Source organism: Triturus cristatus, chromosome 12 (assembly GCF_964204655.1).
Source record: "Triturus cristatus chromosome 12, aTriCri1.1, whole genome shotgun sequence".
NCBI classification, from domain to species: domain Eukaryota; kingdom Metazoa; phylum Chordata; class Amphibia; order Caudata; family Salamandridae; genus Triturus; species Triturus cristatus.
Window position 1 is genome coordinate 260,207,503 of NC_140595.1, and position 20,963 is coordinate 260,228,465.

The following is a 20,963-nucleotide window of genomic DNA, read 5'->3' on the forward strand; positions in this document are numbered from 1 at the left end:
GGGCTGACTAGACTACAACTCCCAAGATGCAGTAGTGTCATGTGTGGAACTGTCTGTGCCAGAGCTGCAGACACAGTGAGTTTGGGCTGGGGGCATGGGTATGGATTTACGCTATGCTGGATGTGGCACAGGCATGCATCTTACCTTGGGCACTTGTGGCTGCGCCGGACGTGTCCATCTGGATCACCCCCACGACGGCTTCCCGCTCTATCGTCCCTTCCACAAGGTCCTCCAGGGCTGTGTTGGCTGGTGCAGTGGTTGTTCCGCCTCCAGTCCTTCTTGCCTCCCGGAGCCTCTCAGCAATCCTCTCTTTGGCGCGCTTCCGCAGGTCATACCACCGTTTTTTCAGGTCGTCGATGCTGCGGCTAGTGACGCCAACCGCATTGACCCTCTCACGGATGCGCTGCCAGATGCGCCGCTTCTCTGTCTCAGGCACCTTGAGGGACAGCTTGCCAAAGAGGCGGTCGTGTTTGCTGGACACTCCCTCGATGAGGTACTCCAGCTCCCTGTCCGAAAACTTCTTCTTGCGCTTGCGTGCAGATTCTGCGCTGGATGGCACTTCCTGCGACATGATGGATGTGTGATGTGAATGGCAGAATCTGTGTGGCCTCACTCTGCACAGCCTGTCCTTCTTTCCAGCTCCTGTCTGCTCCTCTGTCGAGGCTATGTGGGTGGGGCAGCAGTATTTCCTGGTTGGTGATGTCATCAGCCCGTTCCCGGAGCGACGCGGCAATTTGCGATTTCGCTATTACCGATTCGGTAATTGCTAATTCGGTATTACCGAACTCGCAATTAGCCAAATCGGTATTACCGAACTCGCTATTTGCTAGTGAGGCCGTTTGCGTGCCCCGCTATTAAGGAATCGGTAAATTTAGCGATTTTTAAGGAATCGCTAAATTTCACCGAATCTGTTGATGCATGCCAATTACCGATTCCTTAATGGCGATTCCTTATTTTTCGCTATTAAGGAATCGGTATTAGTTTGGTTGATGCATATGCCCCTTAGACCTTAACCATTAGGCCAGAGTAATAGTCTAAGACCTTACCCATTAGGCCAGAGTAAGAGTTAAGACCTTTGTTGTAAATTAAAGCAGAATGTGATTAAGCATTTACTGAAAACATTAATGCTTCCCCTTTAGATCGTGTTTTCTTCGTTATGTTGACAGAAGTCCGGACTCCATTTTGTATTGACATGCTGCCACGTGTTCGTCACGAGGAGAGTCCGACCTCTGTGTTAGTTGCTCCTGTATTCTGCCTAGTAACAGTCTATAAATAGCTCTCTTGTCCATCTGGCGCATGCCCAGACTTGACCACATCTGTTATAATTAGCTTTGCTTGACCATGTGTTTTCGCGGGCCCAAAGAGTATGTTAGCTCCGCCCATGTATTGATTCAGTATCGAGAATGACCATAAATGGTAATGTTCTTCGACCTCATGTTGTATCCACCCACTATGAGCCCCTCTGTTGTGTATAAAAGGGGACTGTGTACGCAAGTTCTTTGTGCTACTCCTTACAATACTGAAGAGTGTTGTGTGGATTGTAGGACCACCCTTAAGGGTTAATAAACGTTGTTTTTGTACTTTGCAGTTTCCGTGCCAACTTCCTTATAGATTCTGTTACAGGAGAGCGAACCCTTGTGCTTTGCGGGCCTAGCTGGGGCCTGTATTCAACAATTGGCGCCCGTCACGTGGGGCTCATCGGCGACTCGGATGCTCGAAGGACTGGTCGCGACGAAGGTGAGGAGTTTGGCCGGGGACGTGATCACTGCCAGCGGCGTCTTAGCCCTGGCATCCCGAGGTTTTTCTTCCTTCCCTTCCGAGCTGACCGTCTGGGTGGCGCCGGTCATCGACTGAGACCTCTTCTGTCGGTCCTGCCGTGAGAGCCGTTTGGGCGATTGTGGAGCTTGGCAGTTGGAACCTGGACTCTTGATTGGTAAGAACTGTTGTACGGTACTTGCTCCGAGTTTTGAAGCCTGGTCTGGCTATTTGAGTTTGATTGATGGTGACTGGTCATATTTTGAATTTGTCTTTGTGAAAATATATGCGTTGCAACACATATAGGCAGGTAATGTGGAGAAATTTCTCCGGAGCTGTGTAAACTTTGAACGGCGCAACGATTAAGTGCCATTTTCTTTATAATATTGCATATTTTGCATTATTCCTAGCATGCCTGCTTTTAGCGCACTCCGTAAGTGGTGCTGCTGTTTTGGAAACCGGTTGAACCTCGAGGAATCTGCTCCAGCTCCCCCAGAGGGGACTCCTAATAGGGATATGTACGTGAAGCATGGTCTTTCTTCCATAATGTACAGCACGTTATGGAGGAAATACACGAAGAAGGATCCTGAGTTGCGATGGCCTTTGTATGGATCGTTTGATATACGTAAGATTGAGTATGTGGAACAGTGTATGTGTAAGCGACGTGCTCGGCAGGATATGTTTGAGTGTGTGCGATTATGGGTGAAGGAAGTGCGTGAGCGAGAGAAGCGTGAGAAAGCGCTGTTTGATAAAGAGCAACGGAAGAATGATCATGTGCGAGCGCAGGAAGCGAAGCATCGGGAGGACAAAGAGCAGACAGATAGACAAGAGAAAGAGCGTAGGCTACAAGTTTCGGGTCAATATGTTGTTCGCCAGCCGCTTTATCCTGTCCTTAATAATACTGATGATGATTTTTATTTGCTAGATCGCTCTCCGCCCCCTTATGTTGGCGCATCTGCTCCACGGCCGCAAGATTCTGACCCGGTTTCGGGTAAGGTAGACACACGGTCCATGCTGTCGGCCGAGCAAATGGCTGAGCTTCGGACACTTTCCTTCCGTGCGCTTAAAGGCAAGGTATCCATGGAGGACTTATTTCAAACTTGGGGGCCGTGGCAGGAGAGAGATAAAGTGTATTTTCTGGGTCATTTCGCGGAAGAAGTGATTACTGCTTTCCGAAAATATTCTCATGTTCTTGAGCCTGACGAAGTGTCTTCGGACGCTAGAGCAATACGTAACGGTGCTTTTTCTCCCTCTAAGGCTCCTGAGGCGGCTCGGCGGCTGTTCGCCTTGCGGGACGAGGTGCTGGCCCTTCGAGAGAAAGCACGCCAACAAACGGAGGCGGAGAAGCAGTCGGATTCGGTTGCGGCAGGGGGCTACCCATCTACCTCCCAGTCAGATAAGGATGATGTAGTGCATGCTAAACCAATGCGAGAGGCGGCGCCTTTGTATGTTCCTCCTAAAGGAGCGGGGACTAGCCCGGACATTAATTCTGTCGATGCTAGGGGATATTTTGTGTATAATTGGGTTTATACTCCATGGCATAGAGCCGATGTTATGGCATTGAAGAATGCATTGCCTGACCCCCGTAAGAATCCAGCGGCCTTCTATGAAGAAGTCGAGGGGGCCTTGAATTCTTGCGTTATGACTTTAGCAGATATAGACCTGTTCTTTGGCCTTATTCTACCACCGGATATGTGGCGATCTGTACGAAAGGTAGATGATATAGTTGCCTTTAAGGCCCGGTGGTCTGAGCTTGAGGATGAAGACAGGGAGAGGAAGCCCGCGCATAAACCGCCGCAGAGTATTTTAGATCTCCCCGCTGCTATTGTGACTAAGTTAAAGACGATTATCCCCCCTAAAAAGATTGACTGGAATATGTTAGCTGCATGTAAACAGAAAGTTGACGAGTCAGTTGCAGATTTCTTTACGCGCTTTGAGGAGACGTTTCATGACTTTAGTGGCCAGTCGCTTACTGACGACACAGGCCGCCACCTTTTCGCGGACAAATATGTGGCTAATCTGCTACCGGCAGTTGCGGCCCGGTTAAAAGCGAGTGAGAGTTCTTGGTCCTCCGCGACACCGACGGCCCTTCTGACCATCGCTCAGTATTATGAGCGTCAGGAGCACGAGGCGAAGGGCCAGGAGGAGAAGAAATCGAAAGATCTCAAAACCAAGGTGATGTTAGCACAAGTATATGGCCCGCCCCGACGGGGTAATAATAATAGAGGAAGGGGCGGATCTTATGGTCCCCCTTCGGGCCGATCTGATTTGAATAGGAACCAGTGTGCGTACTGCAAGCGGTTGGGCCATTGGGCCAGGGATTGCCCAGCGTTGCGTGCTTCGCGTCAGGGGCACACTCCGGGTGGCCCGAGAGGTAGAGGGGGCTTCTCGAACTTTAGAGGGAATTCTAACGATAATGTCCGTTTCGATACTGCTGGGCAGCACCGAGATAGCTCAAATGTTTTTGATCGCCAGCACCAGTATCATGTATCGGACATCGATCAATCGGGATATCATGATTCTCAGCATGCATAGGAATGCGTTGGATGGGGGTCCGAATCAGTTGAGGTGCCGGTCGATCAGACGGGTCCTTATGTATCGGCTGAGGTTTTAGGTTCTACTGATCAGTTCCTAGTGGATACAGGAGCGACACATAGTGCATTGTCTAGGTACTTGGTTCCGGGGGCTCCCCCATCCGGCTCAATAGTTACATCGGTAGGGTTTGACGGTACACTCTCCCGAAGCCCTCTTTCGCAGCCCCTTGCATTTAAAGTTGATTGTTTTTCTGCGCCCTGTCCGTTTCTGCTTGCTCCGTATACACCGGATAACATTATGGGCCTTGATATGTTAAAGTACTTTAGGGCTACAATCCGCTGCTCCCCTGAGGGTGTGAGGGTGATCTTAAATGACAACTATCCCAGGTCTGGGCGGATGTGTACGATATCAGAGGATGCATTGTTGGCTACCCTCCCCCGAGCTTTATGGGCGACTTCGGACACAGATGTGGGACAAATGGTGATTCCTTCGGTCCACATTAGTGTCCAGGAGGGGGCGGTGCTACCACGCCTCCCGCAGTATCGTATTTCCCAGGAGGGCGAGGAAGCTCTCATACAGATTGTGCAAGATTTGATCGCAGTAGGAGTAGTGGAAGAAGTTCCCTATAATATCTGTAACAGTCCGATTCTCCCTATTCTGAAAAAGGATACAGATGCAAGGGTCTATCGGTTCATAATTGATTTGAGGGAGGTAAATAAGATCGTGATACCTCAGTACCCGGTGGTCTCCGATATCACGACGTTGCTTACCTTGGTCCCGCCTACGGCGACCATGTTCTCAGTGATTGATTTGAAAAATGCCTTCTTTTCTATTCCCATTTACCCTGATAGCCGATTTCTTTTTGGGTTCACATTAAACAATAGATCTTATCGTTTTTGTAGAATTCCTCAGGGCTACACAGAAAGCCCTAGTATTTATAGTCAGGCTTTGAAACGACAGTTGGACTCCTTTGCCTTACTCGAGGGGGTCGCCCTCATTCAATATGTCGATGACATCCTGTTGGCGGCTGACACCCTGGAGTTGTGCGAGAAAAGCACGCTAGCCTTACTTTCCTTTTTAGCATCCCACAATCACAAGGTCTCTAGGAAGAAATTGCAATTCTGTAGACCAAAGGTGACTTATTTGGGTCACCTTTTGTCTAAGGAGGGGCGTGCACTCACACCAGATCGTATCCAAGTAATTTTGGACACACCGAGACCATCCACGCAGAAGGATGTGCGTGCATTTTTGGGTCTTGTTTCTTTTTGTAGACAGTGGATATTGGGGTTTTCACACATAGCTAAGCCATTACTAGCTCTCTTGACAAAAGACACACCCATCCCGATCCCCTGGTCAGATGAGTGTGACGCTGCTTTTCAGCAATTGAGACAGGCCCTTTGTTCAGCACCAGTGTTAGGGACCCCTGATTATACAAAACCCTTTTCGTTGTATGTGCATGAGAAAGATGGATGTGCATTATCAGTCTTAGTGCAGATGCACGGCGATAAGCAACGCCCTTGTGCATACTTTTCGGCTGTACTTGATCCTGTCGCCCGAGCATTGCCAGGGTGTTTTCGCTCGGTTGCGGCAACAGCTGTGTCAATACGGCAGAGTGAAGGAATTGTGTTGTCCCATAAGCTGTTGGTGTTAGTCCCCCACGCTGTTGATGCCCTGCTTAATCAAACAAAGACGCAGCATTTGACCAGTGCCCGTTTAACGGGATATGAGTTGACGCTTTTGGCTCCTCATATTACGTTAAAAAGGTGCGTGACATTAAACCCGGCCACATTAGTGCCATACCCCGAGACCCAGCCTGAGGCACAGAAAGCGCATGATTGTATTCTTGTGACTGAGGAACAAACAAAGGGTCGTATTGATCTCCAGGATACGCCCTTTTCAGAGGTAGATGGAGAGTTGTGGGTAGACGGATCATGCCTGAAGCTACCAGATGGTACAACTTCAGCAGCGTATGCAATTACCACGTTGCAAACGATAGTGGAGACAGCACGCATACCGCAGAAATCAGCTCAAGCAGCGGAACTGATAGCATTAACACGAGCATGTGAGCTCAGTACAGGATTGTGTGTGAATGTTTACACAGATAGCCGCTATGCCTTCGGAGTAGCGCACGATTTCGGCCTACTCTGGAAGGAGAGAGGGTTCTTAACGTCACATGGGGTACAGATAATGCATGGGGAGTTAGTCCACAATCTCTTAACCGCATTGACATACCCGAAGAAAATTGCCATTGTTAAGTGTAGTGCCCATAGGAAAGTAGTTGATAAAGTTGGAGAAGGGAATGCGTTAGCGGATCGAGTAGCACGGGAGACCGCGATGCAGCCTGGCGCTACTGCCATGTATGTAGTAAAATCACAGGTGGAGAGATGGCATGATGCGAAGGAAGAAGTGCGAGAAATACAAAGGACCGCTTCTGACAAAGAGCGGGAACGATGGGCTAGCGAAGGAGAACTGGATGATGAGGGCTGTTGGAGAAATAAGCAGATGGATAGATGGAAGTTACCCACGGCTTTCGTACAACCTATGGTTCAAATGGCACATGGGCTAGCACATGTTGGAGCTTCCGCAATTGTGAAATTGCTTACCCAAGTCTGGGAGCATCCAGAGATTGCTAGCACAGCAAAGAGGGTGGTGCAGACCTGTATGATCTGTCTGAAGTATAACCCAGGGAAAGGCACTCGAACTCCAGCAGGAGGATTTGCGACTCCCACTGCACCCTTTGAGGTTCTGCAGATGGACTATATCCAGCTTGAGCGCTGTAACAATTTGAAGTATGTTCTAGTAGTGGTCTGCGCCTTCAGTAAATGGGTTGAGGCGTACCCTACGAAAGACAATACTGCAATGACTACAGCGAAGCTATTGCTGAAAGAGTTTTTCCCTCGATACGGCGTCTGTAGACTTCTGTGGAGTGATAATGGCCCTCACTTTGTAGCGGATGTTATAAAATATGTCTTGAAGGGCCTAGGCATCACCCAGAAGTTCCACGCCGTATTCCACCCCCAGTCTGCAGGACTAGTCGAGAAGTATAATGGTACACTGAAGCTTAAGATCGCCAAAATCCAAGCTTCAACATCTTTGACTTGGCCAGACGCCCTGCCACTGGCGTTATTGTCAATTAGGTCGGTGCCACACTCTCGAACTGGCCTTACGCCATATGAAATCGTATTTGGACGCCCAATGAATATTTGGGGTCCACCAAGGCCTAAGGCTGTGTATGATGTACCTTGTGTAATGATGAGCGATTATCTGGCACAGTTAACGGATAATTTGGTTTCTATTCATCAACAGGTCCGAGAGGCGCTCCCTGATCGGTCTACCGGCGAAGGACATGGTCTCCGGCCTGGGGATCATGTCATGGTAAAGGTTTTCGACAGAACGAACAGTTTGGAGCCGAGATGGGTCGGACCTGAGCAAGTCCTCCTTGCAACAAGGACGGCAGTGCGAGTCTCGAACAGGAAGAATTGGATCCATTCCTTACACTGTCGAAAGGTACCGCCCGGATTGGTGGAGTCTGCCGTGCTGACCGATCAACGAGAAATCCTAGCAGCAGAGACAGGCCGTGCTGCGGAGCCAAACGACACTGAGGAGCTCTTTCCGGACCACGCGACTTCTGGAGGAAGGCGATATCATCTGCGACCAAGGAAGTGAGGTTTCCAGTACCGGGACATACTGTCAGAACGGCCCTTGGGTTAGTGAAACGGAGAGCCGATGAGGCAAGGGGGGGGGATCAGCCCTGCATTAGTGTAGCGACACCCGTCTTGGCCCGCTGGTGAAGAAATCAACCGCTGCCCAAGGGGAAGAGTTCTGACAGACCTTTTTAGTTTCAGGAAGATATCAGGGTATTGTTTCCTTTGACATGGAGAAGAAGAAGATTCTTTGTGCGTTGGGGTTTATGCTAACAGTAGCTATAGTTGGTATAACCACATGGTTTGTGGAGGAGGCAACTCCTGCTCGAAAGACGCTTGTGTTGACGACTCCAGTGCCTGCGGAGCACTACTTTTATACATTGCCATATCAAGAGTTGAAGCATCGACAATCCTATTTGAATAACACTTTCATTCAGATGCTGCATCACACCCACGTTGCTATGAACGCTACGAACTGTTGGATATGTGGGATGATGCCAGCCCATCAGAAGAAAGGAGGTACGCCATTTATACCACTTCCTTTCTCTCATAATGGCTCTTGTAGAGCATGGTACACTTTGCTGTTTGCCACTCGGAAACCGACAGTGGGACGATTGCTTTTCAGACTCAATAAAGAATGTCATCAGGACAAAAATGGATATCCACAAGCAAATGGGACAATTTGGGAATGGGAAGAGTACCGACCAGACAATGAATCCATTCCCTATATCTTCACGAACACCAGAGACACTGTGGGGAAGGACAAGTTTGTGATCCAAGTGGCTCAAGCCCAAGCGGACCTGTGTGTCCAGAGTGTGGGTTTTATCCCTGTTGGTGTCAGTGATTGCATAACCGTATTGAACATTGACGGGTTAAATAATAGTACCTTCCTAGCATCCCATAATACCTACTTTGTATGTGGAAATAAAGGTTATTACCGTTTGCCGGCTGGGTGGTCTGGGGTATGCTATGTATCATTCCTATTACCTCCTGTATTCTTAGCACCTGCGTCATATCATAAGGATTTGAAACTGTTGAATAATGTGACGGTAAATAGATATAAACGTACTCTATCAATTGATGATGTGGATCAAACCGATACCAGCTTGCAACAGTATATTGATTTTAACTTAGGACTGTTTTTCTTTGTTGGAGCTGCTTTGAATAGTAGGAAGATCCGAAGATTGACAAGAGTGGTAGAAGCTGTGACAAATCAGACTGCTGCCGCTCTTGGGAATCTTACGGAAGAATTACAAATAACTAGGATTGTTGCATTACAGAATCGTATGGTATTAGATGTAATGCTAGCTGATCGAGGTGGAGCCTGTAAAATTATTGGAAGTAGCTGCTGTGTGTTCATCCCTGATCATACGCCATCCGTTTATAATGCCATTAACAAGCTGCATAAAATAGCAGCTGAAATCCACACAGAAAACGGCACTTGGTCCTTTTCTGGATGGTTTTGGGCGTTGGTTACTGCCTGGGGATGGAAGGTCTTAACTGGTCTCTGCATTATTATAGCAGTTCTGTTCCTTTTCTGTATGTGTATTCAATGTGGACCATTGTGCTGTTCCGTATGCATTTCATTCTGCATTCCAGATAAGAAAGCTATTGCCGATGTTGCTCGCCAGAAGGGTCTAGCTAAAGAGGTTAAGGGAATGATGATAATTGATATATATGATGATTATTCTTGGAAGCCGGATGTCTTCAGTAAATGCTGAAAGGGTCGTCTGTTGTAAATTAAAGCAGAATGTGATTAAGCATTTACTGAAAACATTAATGCTTCCCCTTTAGATCGTGTTTTCTTCGTTATGTTGACAGAAGTCCGGACTCCATTTTGTATTGACATGCTGCCACGTGTTCGTCACGAGGAGAGTCCGACCTCTGTGTTAGTTGCTCCTGTATTCTGCCTAGTAACAGTCTATAAATAGCTCTCTTGTCCATCTGGCGCATGCCCAGACTTGACCACATCTGTTATAATTAGCTTTGCTTGACCATGTGTTTTCGCGGGCCCAAAGAGTATGTTAGCTCCGCCCATGTATTGATTCAGTATCGAGAATGACCATAAATGGTAATGTTCTTCGACCTCATGTTGTATCCACCCACTATGAGCCCCTCTGTTGTGTATAAAAGGGGACTGTGTACGCAAGTTCTTTGTGCTACTCCTTACAATACTGAAGAGTGTTGTGTGGATTGTAGGACCACCCTTAAGGGTTAATAAACGTTGTTTTTGTACTTTGCAGTTTCCGTGCCAACTTCCTTATAGATTCTGTTACAGGAGAGCGAACCCTTGTGCTTTGCGGGCCTAGCTGGGGCCTGTATTCAACACCTTAACCATAAGGTCAGAGTAAGAGTTAAGACCTTAACCATTAGGCAAGAGTAAGAGTCTAAGACCTCAACCATTAGGCCAGAGTAAGAGTTAAAACTTTATCCATTAGGCCAGAGTTAGAGTTAAGACCTTAACCAGTAGGCCAGAGTAAGAGTGTAAGACCTTAACCAGTAGGCCAGAGTAAGAGTTAAGACCTTAACCAGTAGGCCAGAGTAAGAGTTTAAGACCTTAACCATTAGGCCAGAGTAAGAGTTAAAACCTTAACCATTAGGCCAGAGTAAGAGTTAAGACCTTAACCAGTAGGCCAGAGTAAGAGTATAAGACCTTAACCATTAGGTCAGACTAAGAGTTAAGAACTTAGCCATTAGTCCAGAGGAAGAGTTAAGACCTTAACCATTAGTCCAGAATAAGAGTCTAGACCTTAACCATTAGGCCAGAGTAAGAGTCTACGACCTCAACCTTTAGGCCAGAGGAAGAGTTAAGACCTTAACCATTAGGCCAGAGTAAGAGTCTTAGACCTTAACCATTAGGACAGAGTAAGAGTTAAGACCTTAACCAGTAGGCCAGAGTAAGAGTTAAGACCTTAACCATTAGGCCAGTGTAAGAGTCTAAGACCTCAACCATTAGGACAGAGTAAGAGTTAAGACCTTAACCATTAGGCAAGAGTAAGAGTCTAAGACCTTAACCGTTAGGCCATAGTAAGAGTTAAGACCTTACGGATTAGGCCAGAGTAAGAGTCTAGACCTTAACCATTAGGCCAGAGTAAGAGTCTAAGACCTTAACCATTAGGACAGAGTAAGAGTCTAAGACCTTACCCATTAGGCCAGAGCAAGAGTTAAGACCTTAACCAGTAGGCCAGAGTAAGAGTCTAAGACCTTACCCATTAGGCCAGAGTAAGAGTTAAGACCTTAACCATTAGTCAATAGTAAGAGTTTGGGCCTTAACCATTAGGCCAGAGTAAGAATCTGAGACCTTAACCATTAGGCCAGAGTAAGAGTCTAAGACCTTAACCATTAGGTCAGAGTAAGAGTTAAGAACTTAGCCATTAGTCCAGAGGAAGAGTTAAGACCTTAACCATTAGTCCAGAATAAGATTCAAGACCTTAACCATTAGGCCAGAGTAAGAGTCTAAGACCTTAACCATAAGGTCAGAGTAAGAGTTAAGACCTTAACCATTAGGCAAGAGTAAGAGTCTAAGACCTCAACCATTAGGCCAGAGTAAGAGTTAAGACCTTAACCAGTAGGCCAGAGTAAGAGTTAAGACCTTAACCATTATGCCAGAGTGAGAGTCTAAGACCTTAACCATTAGTCCAGAGTAAGAGTTAAGACCTTAACCATTAGGCCAGAGTAAGAGTTAAGACCTTAACCAGTAGGCCAGAGTAAGAGTCTAAGACCTTAACCATTAGGCCAGAGTAAGAGTTAAGACCTTAACCATTAGGCCAGAGTAAGAGTTAAGACCTTAACCATTAGGCAAGAGTAAGAGTCTTAGACCTTAATCATTAGGCCATAGTAAGAGGTAAAACCTTAAGCACTAGGTCAGAGTAAGAGTCTAGACCTTGACCATTAGGCCAGAGTAAGAGTTAAGACCTCAACAATTAGGCCAGAGTAAGAGTCTAAGACCTTAACCATTAGGCCAGAATAAGAGTTAAGACCTTAACCATTAGGCCAGAGTAAGAGTTCAGACCTTTACCATTAGGCCAGAGTACGAGTCTAAGACCTTAACCAGTAGGCCAGAGTAAGAGTCTGAGACCTTAACCATTAGGCCAGAGCAAGAGTTAAGACCCTAACCATTAGGCCAGAGTAAGACTTAAGACCTTAAACATTGGTCCAGAGTAAGAGTTAAGACCTTAACCATTAGGCCAGAGTAAGAGTTAAGACCTTAAGCATTAGGCCAGAGTAAGAGTCTAGACCTTATCCATTAGACCAGAGTAAGAGTCAAGACCTTAACCATTAGGCCAGAGCAAGAGTTAAGACCCTAACCATTAGGCCAGAGTAAGAGTCTAAGACCTTAACCATTAGGCCAGAGTAAGAGTTAAGACCTTAATCATAAGGCCAGAGTAAGAGTCTAGACCTTAACCATTAGACCAGAGTAAGAGTCAAGACCTTAACCATTAGGCCAGAGTAAGAGTCTAATACCTTAACCATTAGGCCAGAGTAAGAGATAAGACCTTAACCATTAGGCCAGAGTAAGAGTCTAAGACTTTAACCGTTTGGCCAGAGTAAGAGTCTAAAACCTTAACCATTAGGCCAGAGTAAGAGTTAAAACCTTAACCATTAGGCCAGAGTAAGAGTTAAGGTCTTAACCAGTAGGCCAGAGTAAGAGTCTAAGACCTTCACCATTAGGCCAGAGTAAGAGTTAAGACCTTAACCAGTAGGCCAGAGTAGGAGTCTAGACCTTAACCATTTGGCCAGAGTGAGAGTCAAGACCTTAGCCATTAGGCCAGAGTAAGAGTATAACCCCTTAACCATTAGGCCAGAGTAAGACTCAAGACCTTAACCATTAGGCCAGAGTAAGAGTCCAATACCTTAACCATTAGGCCTAAGGAAGAGTTAAGACCTTACCCATTAGGCCAGAGTAAGAGTTAAGACCTTAACCATTAGGCCAGAGTAAGAGTCTAAGACCTTAACCTTTAGGCCATAGTAAGAGTTAAGACCTTACGGATTAGGCCAGAGTAAGAGTCTAGACCTTAACCATTAGGCCAGAGTAAGAGTCTAAGACCTTAACCATTAGGACAGAGTAAGAGTCTAAGATCTTACCCATTAGGCCAGAGTAAGACTTAAGACCTTAACCAGTAGGCCAGAGTAAGAGTCTAAGACCTTACCCATTAGGCCAGAGTAACAGTTAAGAACTTAACCATTAGTCAATAGTAAGAGTTAGGACCTTAACCATTAGGCCAGAGTAAGAGTCTAGGACCTTAACCAGTAGGCCAGAGTAAGAGCAAAGACATTAACCAGTAAGCCAGTGTAAGAGTCTAAGACCTTAACCATTAGGCCAGAGTAAGAGTTAAGACCTTAACCATTAGGCCAGAGTAAGAGTTAAGACCTTAACCAGTAGGCAAGAGTAAGAGTCTGAGACCTTAACCATTAGGTCAGACTAAGAGTTAAGAACTTAGCCATTAGTCCAGAGGAAGAGTTAAGACCTTAACCATTAGTCCAGAATAAGAGTCTATACCTTAACCATTAGGCCAGAGTAAGAGTCTAAGACCTTAACCATTAGGAAAGAGTAATAGTCTAAGACCTTACCCATTAGGCCAGAGTAAGAGTTAAGACCTTAACCATAAGGTCAGAGTAAGAGTTAAGACCTTAACCATTAGGCCAGAGTAAGAGTTAAAACTTTAACCATTAGGCCAGAGTTAGAGTTAAGACCTTACCCATTAGGCCAGAGTAAGAGTTAAGACCTTAACCATAAGGTCAGAGTAAGAGTCTAAGACCTCAACCATTAGGCCAGAGTAAGAGTTAAAACTTTAACCATTAGGCCAGAGTTAGAGTTAAGACCTTAACCAGTAGGCCAGAGTAAGAGTCTAAGACCTTAACCAGTAGGCCAGAGTAAGAGTTAAGACCTTAACCAGTAGGCCAGAGTAAGAGTTTAAGACCTTAACCATTAGGCCAGAGTAAGAGTTAAAACCTTAACCATTAGACCAGAGTAAGAGTTAAGACCTTAACCAGTAGGCCAGAGTAAGAGTATAAGACCTTAACCATTAGGTCAGACTAAGAGTTAAGAACTTAGCCATTAGTCCAGAGGAAGAGTTAAGACCGTAACCATTAGTCCAGAATAAGAGTCTAGACCTTAACCATTAGGCCAGAGTAAGTCTAAGACCTCAACCTTTAGGCCAGAGGAAGAGTTAAAACTTTAACCATTAGGCCAGAGTAAGAGTTAAGACCTTAATCATAAGGCCAGAGTAAGAGTCTAGACCTTAACCATTAGACCAGAGTAAGAGTCAAGACCTTAACCATTAGGCCAGAGTAAGAGTCTAATACCTTAACCATTAGGCCAGAGTAAGAGTTAAGACCTTAACCAGTAGGCCAGAGTAAGAGTTAAGACCTTAACCATTAGGCCAGTGTAAGAGTCTAAGACCTCAACCATTTGGACAGAGTAAGAGTTAAAACATTAACCATTAGGCCAGAGTAAGAGTTAAGCCTTTAACCAGTAGGCCAGAGTAAGAGTCTAAGAGCTTAACCATTAGGCCAGAGTAAGAGTTATGATCTTAACCAGTAGGCCAGAGCAAGAGTTAAGACCCTAACCATTAGGCCAGAGTAAGACTTAAGACCTTAAACATTGGGCCAGAGTAAGAGTCTAAGATCTTAACCATGAGGCCAGAGTAAGAGTTAAGACCTTAACCATTAGGCCAGAGTAAGAGTCTAAGACCTTAACCATTAGGCCAGAGTAAGAGTTAAGACCTTAACCATTAGTCAATAGTAAGAGTTAAGACCTTAACCATAAGGCCAAAGTAAGAGTCTAAGACCTTAACCATTTGGCCAGAGTAAGAGGTAAGACCTTAACCATTATGCCAGAGTAAGAGTTAAAACCTTAACCATTAGGCCAGAGTAAGAGTTAAAACCTATACCATTAGGCCAGAGTAAGATTTAAGACCTTAACCAGTAGGCCAGAGTAAGAGTCTAAGACCTTAACCATTAGGACAGAGTAAGAGTCTAAGATCTTACCCATTAAGCCAGAGTAAGACTTAAGACCTTAACCAGTAGGCCAGAGTAAGAGTCTAAGACCTTACCCATTAGGCCAGAGTAACAGTTAAGAACTTAACCATTAGTCAATAGTAAGAGTTAGGACCTTAACCATTAGGCCAGAGTAAGAGTCTAGGACCTTAACCAGTAGGCCAGAGTAAGAGCAAAGACATTAACCAGTAAGCCAGTGTAAGAGTCTAAGACCTTAACCATTAGGCCAGAGTAAGAGTTAAGACCTTAACCATTAGGCCAGAGTAAGAGTTAAGACCTTAACCATTAGGCAAGAGTAAGAGTCTGAGACCTTAACCATTAGGTCAGACTAAGAGTTAAGAACTTAGCCATTAGTCCAGAGGAAGAGTTAAGACCTTAACCATTAGTCCAGAATAAGAGTCTATACCTTAACCATTAGGCCAGAGTAAGAGTCTAAGACCTTAACCATTAGGCCAGAGTAATAGTCTAAGACCTTACCCATTAGGCCAGAGTAAGTGTTAAGACCTTAACCATAAGGTCAGAGTAAGAGTTAAGACCTTAACCATTAGGCAAGAGTAAGAGTCTAAGACCTCAACCATTAGGCCAGAGTAAGAGTTAAAACTGTATCCATTAGGCCAGAGTTAGAGTTAAGACCTTAACCAGTAGGCCAGAGTAAGAGTGTAAGACCTTAACCAGTAGGCCAGAGTAAGAGTTAAGACCTTAACCAGTAGGCCAGAGTAAGAGTTTAAGACCTTAACCATTAGGCCAGAGTAAGAGTTAAAACGTTAACCATTAGGCCAGAGTAAGAGTTAAGACCTTAACCAGTAGGCCAGAGTAAGAGTATAAGACCTTAACCATTAGGTCAGACTAAGAGTTAAGAACTTAGCCATTAGTCCAGAGGAAGAGTTAAGACCTTAACCATTAGTCCAGAATAAGAGTCTAGACCTTAACCATTAGGCCAGAGTAAGAGTCTACGACCTCAACCTTTAGGCCAGAGGAAGAGTTAAAACTTTAACCATTAGGCCAGAGTAAGAGTTAAGACCTTAACCAGTAGGCCAGAGTAAGAGTCTAAGACCTTAACCATTAGGCCAGAGTAAGAGTTAAGACATTAACAAGTAGGCCAGAGTAAGAGTTAAGACCTTAACCATTAGGCCAGTGTAAGAGTCTAAGACCTCAACCATTAGGACAGAGTAAGAGTTAAAACATTAACCATTAGGCCAGAGTAAGAGGTAAGACTTTAACCAGTAGGCCAGAGTAAGAGTCTAAGACCTTAACCAGTAGGCCAGAGTAAGAGTTTGAGACCTTAACCATTAGGCCAGAGCAAGAGTTAGGACCCTAACCTTTAGGCCAGAGTAAGACTTAAGACCTTACACATTGGGCCAGAGTAAGAGTCTAAGATCTTAACCATTAGGCCAGAGTAAGAGTTAAGACCTTAACCATTAGTCAATAGTAAGAGTTAAGACCTTAACCATGAGGCCAAAGTAAGAGTCTAAGACCTTAACCATTAGGCCAGAGTAAGAGTTAAGACTTTAACCAGTAGGCCAGAGTAAGAGTCTAAGAGCTTAACCATTAGGCCAGAATAAGAGTTATGATCTTAACCAGTAGGCCAGAGTAAGAGTTAAGACCTTAACCATTAGGCCAGAGTAAGAGTCTAAGACCTTAACCATTAGTCCAGAGTAAGAGTCTAAGACCTTAACCAGTAGGCCAGAGTAAGAGTTAAGACCTTAACCATTATGCCAGAGTGAGAGTCTAAGACCTTAACCATTATTCCAGAGTAAGAGTTAAGACCTTAACCATTAGACCAGAGTAAGAGTTAAGACCTTAACCAGTAGGCCAGAGTAAGAGTCTAAGACCTTACCCATTAGGCCAGAGTAAGAGTTAAGACCTTAACCATTAGGCCAGAGTAAGAGTCTAAGACCTTAACCATTAGTACAGAGTAAGAGTTAAGACCTTAACCATTAGGCAAGAGTAAGAGTCTTAGACCTTAATCATTAGGCCATAGTAAGAGGTAAAACCTTAAGCACTAGGTCAGAGTAAGAGTCTAGACCTTGACCATTAGGCCAGAGTAAGAGTTAAGACCTTAACAATTAGGCCAGAGTAAGAGTCTAAGACCTTAACCATTAGGCCAGAATAAGAGTTAAGACCTTAACCATTAGGCCAGAGTAAGAGTTCAGACCTTTACCATTAGGCCAGAGTATGAGTCTAAGACCTTAACCAGTAGGCCAGAGTAAGAGTCTGAGACCTTAACCATTAGGCCAGAGCAAGAGTTAAGACCCTAACCATTAGGCCAGAGTAAGACTTAAGACCTTAAACATTGGTCCAGAGTAAGAGTTAAGACCTTAACCATTAGGCCAGAGTAAGAGTTAAGACCTTAACCATTAGGCCAGAGAAAGAGTTAAGACCTTAGTTATTAGGCCAGAGTTAGAGTGAAGACCTTAAGCAATAGGCCAGAGTAAGAGTTAAGACCTTAACCATTAGGCCAGAGTACGAGTCTAAGACATTAGCTATTAGGCCAGAGTAAGATTTAAGACCTTAGCTATTAGGCCAGAGTAAGAGTTAAGACCTTAACCAGTAGGGCAGAGTAAGAGTTAAGACCTTAACCAGTAGGCCAGAGTAGGAGTCTAGACCTTAACCATTTGGCCAGAGTGAGAGTCAAGACCTTAGCCATTAGGCCAGAGTAAGAGTATAACCCCTTAACCATTAGGCCAGAGTAAGACTCAAGACCTTAACCATTAGGCCAGAGTAAGAGTCCAATACCTTAACCATTAGGCCTAAGGAAGAGTTAAGACCTTAACCATTAGGCCAGAGTAAGAGTCTAAAACCTTAACCATTAGGCCAGAGTAAGAGTCTAAGACCTTACCCATTAGGCCAGAGTAAGAGTTAAGACCTTAACCATTAGGCCAGAGTAAGAGTCTAAGACCTTAACCATTAGGCCATAGTAAGAGTTAAGACCTTACGGATTAGGCCAGAGTAAGAGTCTAGACCTTAACCATTAGGCCAGAGTAAGAGTCTAAGACCTTAACCATTAGGACAGAGTAAGAGTCTAAGATCTTACCCATTAGGCCAGAGTAAGACTTAAGACCTTAACCAGTAGGCCAGAGTAAGAGTCTAAGACCTTACCCATTAGGCCAGAGTAACAGTTAAGAACTTAACCATTAGTCAATAGTAAGAGTTAGGACCTTAACCATTAGGCCAGAGTAAGAGTCTAGGACCTTAACCAGTAGGCCAGAGTAAGAGCAAAGACATTAACCAGTAAGCCAGTGTAAGAGTCTAAGACCTTAACCATTAGGCCAGAGTAAGAGTTAAGACCTTAACCATTAGGCCAGAGTAAGAGTTAAGACCTTAACCAGTAGGCAAGAGTAAGAGTCTGAGACCTTAACCATTAGGTCAGACTAAGAGTTAAGAACTTAGCCATTAGTCCAGAGGAAGAGTTAAGACCTTAACCATTAGTCCAGAATAAGAGTCTATACCTTAACCATTAGGCCAGAGTAAGAGTCTAAGACCTTAACCATTAGGCCAGAGTAATAGTCTAAGACCTTACCCATTAGGCCAGAGTAAGAGTTAAGACCTTAACCATAAGGTCAGAGTAAGAGTTAAGACCTTAACCATTAGGCAAGAGTAAGAGTCTAAGACCTCAACCATTAGGCCAGAGTAAGAGTTAAAACTTTAACCATTAGGCCAGAGTTAGAGTTAAGACCTTAACCAGTAGGCCAGAGTAAGAGTCTAAGACCTTAACCAGTAGGCCAGAGTAAGAGTTAAGACCTTAACCAGTAGGCCAGAGTAAGAGTTTAAGACCTTAACCATTAGGCCAGAGTAAGAGTTAAAACCTTAACCATTAGACCAGAGTAAGAGTTAAGACCTTAACCAGTAGGCCAGAGTAAGAGTATAAGACCTTAACCATTAGGTCAGACTAAGAGTTAAGAACTTAGCCATTAGCCCAGAGGAAGAGTTAAGACCGTAACCATTAGTCCAGAATAAGAGTCTAGACCTTAACCATTCGGCCAAAGTAAGTCTAAGACCTCAACCTTTAGGCCAGAGGAAGAGTTAAAACTTTAACCATTAGGCCAGAGTAAGAGTTAAGTCCTTAATCATAAGGCCAGAGTAAGAGTCTAGACCTTAACCATTAGACCAGAGTAAGAGTCAAGACCTTAACCATTAGGCCAGAGTAAGAGTCTAATACCTTAACCATTAGGCCAGAGTAAGAGTTAAGACCTTAACCAGTAGGCCAGAGTAAGAGTTAAGACCTTAACCATTAGGCCAGTGTAAGAGTCTAAGACCTCAACCATTTGGACAGAGTAAGAGTTAAAACATTAACCATTAGGCCAGAGTAAGAGTTAAGCCTTTAACCAGTAGGCCAGAGTAAGAGTCTAAGAGCTTAACCATTAGGCCAGAGTAAGAGTTATGATCTTAACCAGTAGGCCAGAGCAAGAGTTAAGACCCTAACCATTAGGCCAGAGTAAGACTTAAGACCTTAAACATTGGGCCAGAGTAAGAGTCTAAGATCTTAACCATGAGGCCAGAGTAAGAGTTAAGACCTTAACCATTAGGCCAGAGTAAGAGTCTAAGACCTTAACCATTAGGCCAGAGTAAGAGTTAAGACCTTAACCATTAGTCAATAGTAAGAGTTAAGACCTTAACCATAAGGCCAAAGTAAGAGTCTAAGACCTTAACCATTTGGCCAGAGTAAGAGGTAAGACCTTAACCATTATGCCAGAGTAAGAGTTAAAACCTTAACCATTAGGCCAGAGTAAGAGTTAAAACCTATACCATTAGGCCAGAGTAAGATTTAAGACCTTAACCAGTAGGCCAGAGTAAGAGTCTAAGACCTTAACCATTAGTCCAGAATAAGAGTCTATACCTTAACCATTAGGCCAGAGTAAGAGTCTAAGACCTTAACCATTAGGCCAGAGTAATAGTCTAAGACCTTACCCATTAGGCCAGAGTAAGAGTTAAGACCTTAACCATAAGGTCAGAGTAAGAGTTAAGACCTTAACCATTAGGCAAGAGTAAGAGTCTAAGACCTCAACCATTAGGCCAGAGTAAGAGTTAAAACTTTAACCATTAGGCCAGAGTTAGAGTTAAGACCTTAACCAGTAGGCCAGAGTAAGAGTCTAAGACCTTAACCAGTAGGCCAGAGTAAGAGTTAAGACCTTAACCAGTAGGCCAGAGTAAGAGTTTAAGACCTTAACCATTAGGCCAGAGTAAGAGTTAAAACCTTAACCATTAGACCAGAGTAAGAGTTAAGACCTTAACCAGTAGGCCAGAGTAAGAGTATAAGACCTTAACCATTAGGTCAGACTAAGAGTTAAGAACTTAGCCATTAGTCCAGAGGAAGAGTTAAGACCGTAACCATTAGTCCAGAATAAGAGTCTAGACCTTAACCATTAGGCCAGAGTAAGTCTAAGACCTCAACCTTTAGGCCAGAGGAAGAGTTAAAACTTTAACCATTAGGCCAGAGTAAGAGTTAAGACCTTAATCATAAGGCCAGAGTAAGAGTCTAGACCTTAACCATTAGACCAGAGTAAGAGTCAAGACCTTAACCATTAGGCCAGAGTAAGAGTCTAATACCTTAACCATTAGGCCAGAGTAAGAGTTAAGACCTTAACCAGTAGGCCAGAGTAAGAGTTAAGACCTTAACCATTAGGCCAGTGTAAGAGTCTAAGACCTCAACCATTTGGACAGAGTAAGAGTTAAAACATTAACCATTAGGCCAGAGTAAGAGTTAAGCCTTTAACCAGTAGGCCAGAGTAAGAGTCTAAGAGCTTAACCATTAGGCCAGAGTAAGAGTTATGATCTTAACCAGTAGGCCAGAGCAAGAGTTAAGACCCTAACCATTAGGCCAGAGTAAGACTTAAGACCTTAAACATTGGGCCAGAGTAAGAGTCTAAGATCTTAACCATGAGGCCAGAGTAAGAGTTAAGACCTTAACCATTAGGCCAGAGTAAGAGTCTAAGACCTTAACCATTAGGCCAGAGTAAGAGTTAAGACCTTAACCATTAGTCAATAGTAAGAGTTAAGACCTTAACCATAAGGCCAAAGTAAGAGTCTAAG